Source organism: Palaemon carinicauda, chromosome 13 (genome assembly GCF_036898095.1).
Source record: "Palaemon carinicauda isolate YSFRI2023 chromosome 13, ASM3689809v2, whole genome shotgun sequence".
In the NCBI taxonomy this organism is placed as follows: Eukaryota; Metazoa; Arthropoda; class Malacostraca; order Decapoda; family Palaemonidae; genus Palaemon; species Palaemon carinicauda.
Window position 1 is genome coordinate 94,859,110 of NC_090737.1, and position 8,341 is coordinate 94,867,450.

The window sequence follows — 8,341 nt, forward strand, 5'->3', positions numbered from 1 at the left end:
GTCTTCAAGTGGATCTGTTTACAACAAGTCTCAACAAGAAACTTCCCTGCTATGTAGCACCAAATATGGATCGGGCAGCAGTGGGCATGGATGCGATGAACCTGGATTGGAATCAGTGGGAGAGGATTTACCTGTTTCCACTCTTCAATCTTCTCATGAAGGTTTTGGACAAACTTCGATCGTTTACGAGGACAGCAGCCCTGATTGCTCCTCTATGGCTGAAGAGCAACTGGTACCCCAAAGTGACTGAAATGAACCCCAGGTTGGTGCCCTTTTTCAACCCGAGTCTGTCCCAAGAAGTACAGAGAAAGACTGTCTTCGCTTCATCATGGAAAACGAACACCCTTCATCTCATGATTTTTTCGCATTAGCCATAGAAAAGAGGTCCAAAATTGAACGGGGTAAACTAGCGTTTGCAGAAAATTATAAAACCTCCACTACTTCGAATCAGTATGCAAGATTGTGGAAGAAATGGGTTAAGTACGTTAAGGACAAGAATCCAGATTCTATCACTATGGATTTTTGTTTGGAGTTTTTGATTAACTTACTCGCCTGAGGCCTAGCATCCTCCAGGATATCGTTATACAAGTCAGCCCTGGGTAGACCCATTTTATATGCTTTTAATATTGATTTTAACTCGGACCTCTTCAATAAGATTCCGAGACCTTGTGAAAGGTTAAGACCGTCGGCTCCGCCGAAACCGATCTCCTGGTCTTTGGATAAAGTTACAATTTGCTTTGGAAATTGGCAATCAATCTGCATCTATACGAGATTTGACTTAAGTTATTTTTCTAATTGCCATGACTTCTGGTGCTCGTGTTAGTGAGATTGTGACTCTCTCTAGATGAGGGTCACATTGAACTTACAGATAATGGTGAAATTAATTTATATCCTGATCCCACCTTTTTGGCTAAAAATGAGCTTCCCTCTAAACGATGGGGACCGTGGAAAATAGTTCCCCACGTAAGTGATCTCACCCTGTGTCCAGTGCAGTGTTTAAAGACTTATCTTTTTAGAACAAAGCATTTTAAAGGTGGTCAGTTATTTAAGGGTGAAACAGTGGGATCAGATTTGGCTCTGAAACAAGTGAGAGCAAAGATGGCATATTTCATAAGAAGAGCGGACCTGGCTTGTATGCCATTGGGTCATGACCCTAGGAAAGTGGCTTCCTAGCTTCTTTTTTCAGTATATGTCCTTTGAGGGTTTACAGGCTTATACTGGTTGGAAGTCCACCAGGGTGTTCTTCAAGCATTAAATGAAACAATTATAAGAAATACGTAATTTTGTGGTGGCGGCTAGTGTTATCAAACCCGCTGCAACGACGCAACCCTCAAGTGTGTCCCTGGGCATTCTTCCAGCTTAATGCTTTTAATGAGTAAACTGTCGATTTTTGTTACATGATCATTAATAAAAATTTGTTTTGGTTTTCAGGATTCAATTTAGAGTTTCTCTGAATAACATGTGTACCTGCTATTTTTCTATATAGTATACCTGCTTTAGAACCGGTTATACTATAGTTCAAATTATGTATTCATGTATAAGACTATATATTATCTTTTGTCTTATTTAGCTTATTTTTATCATAAGCCTCCTTCCAGGGTTTTATGACAGGTTAAATAAAATTTTTCCCTCATGATAATTTGTGTACAAATATATTGAGGATGTATGATTGGGTACACTATATGATCTTTATGCTTATCATATTACTTGTAATAATTCTTTGCTCTAATTTTTGTAATAAAAGACAGTACATTGTTGTACGCCTTTTATCTGTAGCCCTAATTTCATTTTAGTGGCAATAAAATTAGTGTACCATTGTCAATTCCTATCCTTCCTTAACATAATACACTTTGCTTGTGGATGGGTATTTTGCTCCATACATTTTACTCACTGAGCTTATCTAATTTTTAGTGGATTGACATCTCACCACTAATGTGAGATGTCTTCACCATGGGGTAGGTGATAGCCAGACCTGGCTCTATCTCATTAGAAGACCATATACAATACTTTTCAAATACAATTTTATTACGGTTCAAAATATAGGTAGAAATTGATACCTATGCTTCGTCGGAACAAGACAGGTAGCTTTTTTTGGTATGGGGACTTTTATTTAAAGCCCCCTACTGAGTAATAGATAATTCTATGGTACACTTCCATTAGGACATGGCTCGAGCCCAAAAAAAGGGATTTTGACGTAGGAAAAATCTATTTTTGGGTGAGATGGCCATGTCGTCCTGATGGCCCGCCCGTTACTACATTTTCTCCCACCGCAATTGCTCATTGGAGGCTTCTATTTCACAGGAGTTCTGCTGCGATGTGGAATGAAGCGCCAGGGTCGTATGCGGGTACCAAAAGGTGATAAGACATGTAACAGCTCTTCACTTATCCTTCCCCTTAGAGGATTAGACATCTATAGTTATCTTAGGATATGTCCCTGATTATACACGATATCTACGGATAGTCGTTCCGGGGGTTAGAACCCTGTGATACCTGACTAATTCTCTTGTAATATCACTTGCAGAAATATTATAAAGTAGAAGCAGCCGAAGGGAACTTCCATCAAGACGACATGGCAATCTCACCAAAAAATAGATTTTCCCTACATGAAAATCCCTGGGACACCCGTGCTGAAAATGTGACAGCCTAGTTGCACCATTAGCTGCGCTGTCGGGTCACTATTTCCTACATTTTCCACATAAGACGGAACTCAGCAAAACTTCGTAAAATGCTTTCCATTTATCAAAATATAAAACCAATCCGGAACCTCTTGTACAAAATGATGGCATGAGACTATTATTAATAATTCTACTGAAACACTCGAGTTGGTAAAAATGGTAAAATTTGTCTTAGAAAAATTTCTATAAAAAATCAATTTTAGAGCGGTTAAAACTGCCAACAGTTCTGCCGTAAAAATAGAAGAATTTGACAGAAGGCTTTTTTTTTAATTACATTAGCAGTTGTCCCTACGGAGCAACCCACACTATCAGAACTCTTGGAACTATCAGTATATATGTAATGACAATACATTGATAAACCCATGACCCAAGGGATCATTGGAGAGTTGGAGTGTGACGACAGCCATAACAGGATGTGAAAATAGACTAAGCTAAATCATTGCATAGGTAACATTTATTTATGTCCAGTAAACATGTCACAAGCCTCCCGTGAGAACCAGTTGACCTGTTGATCTCTACACCGGAACCACCTGGCTTCCGATTATAATCCTATGAAGTCATATTTGTAATAAATGCCGAGATAACTAATATCACGTTATCGACACAAGCCTATTGTAAGTTAGTTCTATTCATCTTTTCATACAGAATGGTCTTCCGACCAAACCATCCATACTCCAGTGATGGAGCGCTAACAATAAATTGTTTAAAGTTAACTCAACTGTGACTTATTCTAAGAAGTAACCTACAAGTCCAAATAATTCTATATCACATTGAAGAGATATGAGACAGAACAACTGATGTGTGCATATAACATTATCACACCAACAATTGGTGGCAGCGATTACAACTTTAACAACCAGAGATTATAACTATAACAACCAGATATTATAACTTTAACAACCAGAGATTACAACTATAACAATCAGTGGTTACAACTATAATAATTAGCAGTTACAACAGTAATGAATCTACAATTACAACAAAGTATCTACGTCTACCGAAGTAATGAACTCATCGAATATCAACTATAAATCATATATAAACTGAGGAACTGGATCTTCAATCAACATACATCATTAAAACATCCTAAGAATACGAAGAAAGGTCTCTCATCTATATCATCAGGAAGTAAAACATTCAACAACGCACGACGAGAAATCAAGTCGAAACATTCATCACCCAGCTAAACTGTTGCAAAACGAGAGAGAGAGAGAGAGAGAGAGAGAGAGAGAGAGAGAGAGAGAGAGAGAGAGAGAGAGAGAGAGAGAGAGAGAGAGGAACTGACATCTTTGGATCTTCACCATATATACAGAAGCTAAGTACATTCTTTATTCATTCAGTTTTTTGCAGTGAGGTGTTTTATGTCACGAGTCGATCGTCCATTATTGCTGGGGCGAGTTATTTGCAATCTTCGTTTTCCTTTATCAAAATAATTTATATTCTACTTCGAATTCTCGTCTAGAATTTTTTTCTCTGTGCTAATTCCGCTTTCTTTCAGAAGTTCTCGGGAAATATCTTTGTCTTAATATCATTATTTTGGGGGATTTTACTATGATCTGCAATATATCTTTATTGTATAGTGCTTATGTGTTTACGCAGTGGACGTCTGTATTCATATAGAAATTTTGATAGACTCGCAAGGAATCGAAGTGATAGAAAAAAGTTAAAGTAAACATGATCCCTCCTGTGAATCCCAGTAACCCCACTCCCGAACCGAGTAACTCATCTCCCAGTAACCCTAATCCCGTTTTAACTTTAGAAAGTGCACGTTCAGCTATCCTTCCTTTTCAAGGTCGGGTCAATGGGTTCTTACCTCAGAATGTAGTGTCATGAATATCATCAGTAGACGCTTATTTAAACGCAAAACATATCACAGACCCATCTGTACAATTACAAGAAGCTAAAAGTTTTATAGACTTTGCTAAAGGAGATGCAAGCGTGTATCTTAGGGGAGTTTCTTTTCAAGAGGCAGTTACATGGGACGATTTCAAAGTTAGGCTACGTGCAATCTATGGCGGTGAAGAAGCTTTAGATGTAGTTTTGACCGAAATGGGACAACTCATCGCTGCCATCTCATCACTGCCAACTCATCTCCGGCCCAACTTATCCCCGGTCCAACTTATCCCCGGCCCAGCTCACCTCCAGCCCAATTTATCTCCGGCCCAGCTCGTCTCCAGCCCAACTCATCACCGGTCCAACACACACACACACACACACATAAATAAAAACGAAACAGCAGTTACTCAATTACCAATCCTACTATTTGTAAACAAAAATACCAAACTATGAAATCAAAGTTTGTCAACAAAAACGTTAGTAATTTTTAACCTTTCAATGCATGATGACAATTACTCAATTACCAATTACAAACAAAAGTATCAAGTATGAAATCAGATGTTTGTCAACAAAAACGTTAGTAATTATTAACCTTTCGATATATCACTTTCAGTTTTACATTCTTTCAGTACACCCATTACAATGGAGACAATTTTAAGTCAGAGAGGCAAAGCGAGATTTTCTCATGATGGCTATTTGTTCATTTTTGACACATTCAGCAAAATGGACAGTAATTTGATGTTCCGGAATTGTGATAAATTCGGCAGGTGTAAAGCAAGAATACACACAAGATTTGGAAACGTAGTTAAAGTCTTGAATACTCACACCCATGACTCTTCACCGATAAAAGTAGAAGTAGAAAGGACAACTACAAAAATTAAAACCAGAGCTGAAGAGACGATGGAAAACCAAAGTGTAGTGATTAATGAAGTTTTATGTAATGTTCCCCTAGCGGTGCAAGGATCACTCCCGAATTCGTCAGCTCTAAAGAATACTATTCGTCGGAAACGGAATCATATTAGTGCCTCTCCGCCAAATCCAGTTGACCTAAATCATTTAGCAATCCCTGATGAATATTCGACCTACGAAACAGAGCCAAACCAGAAGGAAGATTTTTTTATTAAAAGACAATGGTCCCAGTGAAGATAGAATTTTGCTATTTGGAAGAAGTTGGTTGCAACATTTGGTATCAGTAGAAGTTTGGTATGTAGACGGAACGTTTAAGATTGCTCTCACGCTATTTTCTCAGGTGTATATTGTAATGGCTAAAAAAATCAGAGGTGTTATTCCAGTGCTTTATGCTCTATTACCTAACAAACGGAAAGTTACATATTCAAGGCTATTTAAAATGATAAAAGAATGTCAACCAACAGTAAACCCGAAATTGGTTGTATGTGATTTTGAAATTGCAGCATTTTTGGCAATCAAAGAAAATTTTCCACTTGTCGAACTAAAAGGGTGCTTCTTCCACCTTAGCCAAAACATGCAAAAACACATTGCGGCTTTGGGTCTAAGTTCTCGCTATAATAACGATAGCCAGTTTTCTTTACAAGTAAAGATGATACTGGTACTTGCATTTGTACCTGTCAATCATATTGATTCATATATTGATGTCTTAGCTGATGAATTATCCCCAGAGCATGTGCCAATCTTGAACTGGCTTGAAGACAATTATATAGATCGGTTAAACAGACGTGGATATAGCAGACGTGCATCATTGGAAATGTGGAATTTGTATTTTCAAACTTTGAATAATGAAGATGAAACAAACAACCATGCAGAAGGAGCACACAGAAGATTACAAAAGGAATTAGGAGTGGAACATCCTACACTCTGGAAATTCATAAATGCACTTTAAAAAGTTCAGAAAGGTAGAGATTTTTAATTGGAATCACTTATAGCAGGCAGTTCACCACCCACCAAATTAAAAAAGTATAGGGATACTGATTTTCGCATTCTTAGAATGGTCCAAAATTTTAATGAAAGGACTCCCATTGAATATTTAAGAGGCATTTCTCATAACATAAAATAATTTTTTTTTTCTATATTTTCATGGATTTTTTATCTTTAATTATACGGTGTTAATTTATTTTTAGTGTCATGAAAGAGTCATACTTGATTCTGAATAAAGGTGTTTTATAATATTTACTGAATTTCATTAATCACTGCCGGGATTGAGTTGGGCCAGGGATGAGTTGGGCCAGGGATGAGTTGGCGGTGATGAGATTTACCCCATTCGTTTTGACATTAAGAAATACACTTAATCAAGCCTCTATGACTCAGCTTAATCTTATAGAGCGGGCGGCTCTCATTGCCAACAGGCTAAATGAATATCAGGATATCTTAGGTAATTCCACATGGGTTACAGGAGATAACATCGCCGTGAAAGATTTCTTACGATTAATGTATTTAACTTGCATGACAATTATGTTGCCACAGGCTTCAGTGCGGTGTTTTGATAAAAAACTAACGCCCGAAAGTACAGAATTTGATGTATATAAACAGATAAAGAAACACATGTCTAAGTGTACTGATCTTGATCCCTTGTTTACTCAAGTTTTTGCAAAAAATTAAACTAAGCCACAACAAATAAACGTAGTTAATAATAATCAAGTTGCAGGGGTGACGTGTTATAATTGCAAACGTCAAGGTCACTTGATTGCAGACTGTAGAACGCGATTTTGTTCGATACATAATAGTCCAACACACATTCATATAGTCTATGCTACTCGCGTAATCAATAACAGAATCCTAGAAATGCCCAGTCAATTCCCCAGTCAATTCCATATGGAAATAAGAAGAAAAACCCTCAGTTTAATAAAAAGAAACAGCCAAACGTCAATGCAGTTCAAAATCAAAAACAAGCAAATAGTGCTTCAAATAACTCTGTTCCTGGGCAGTCTAGCCAGAACTCGCAAGGTCAGACAAATTTTCAGAATGTGCAAAGCAAAGCAAATACCACATAATTAACTCCAATGGGGAAGAGATTGATGTTGGGTCATTCGTATCAACTTCCTTTGTATCAAATAATCCATTTAATAATTTATCGGATCACTGTGAGGCAATAGATTTTCCTATGAAACACACGGCCGAATCAAATAAATCAATGCAGGTTCCCGTAGATTTGCAACAAATTCACGCAATAATAAGCCAAAATGAGTTCGAACAACATTATATGCTGTAAATTTAGAGCACCGATCCTTCACATTGTTTTTTTACTCTGGTAGTCCACATAATATCATGGATTTGAGGACTCATCACTTGTTATTTCCAAACTTCCCTATAGAGAAGTCCGGAGTAAGGCTCTTGGGTATAGGAAATAATGAATTAAATGTAATAGGAGTAACTCATGTACAGTACAAGGTCGGTAAGTGTAGGTTTGCTGATACCTTTATCGTTGTACAAAATATTGATACGTATCCAGCTGTAATTATCGGATACCCGTCTATGTGCAATCAAAACATTATCTTAGCCCCTGCCAAACACGGCGTGTATATCAAAGGAAAATTCTACAAGTCTTCTTATACCTTAAAATCAGTTTTGGATAAAAAGGAGACGACAAATAAAACAGTAACGTACGTTGAAGAACCAATCACTTGTCTCATGAATAAAGAAATAATATACGCGACAACAGAATTCTCGTTCACCCCTAATATCATCTAGCACGCAATCTATCGAGCCGAATGTAACTTCGAATATAATAGTGCGAGTAAAGAAAACCTTGCCGGAATCTGAAATATTAATCCTTTCCGACACTTTGAAAACTAACGGATTGTCCTTCACACAAGCTGTTTATACAGTCAGCTCACAACAATAATGTAATATTGAAG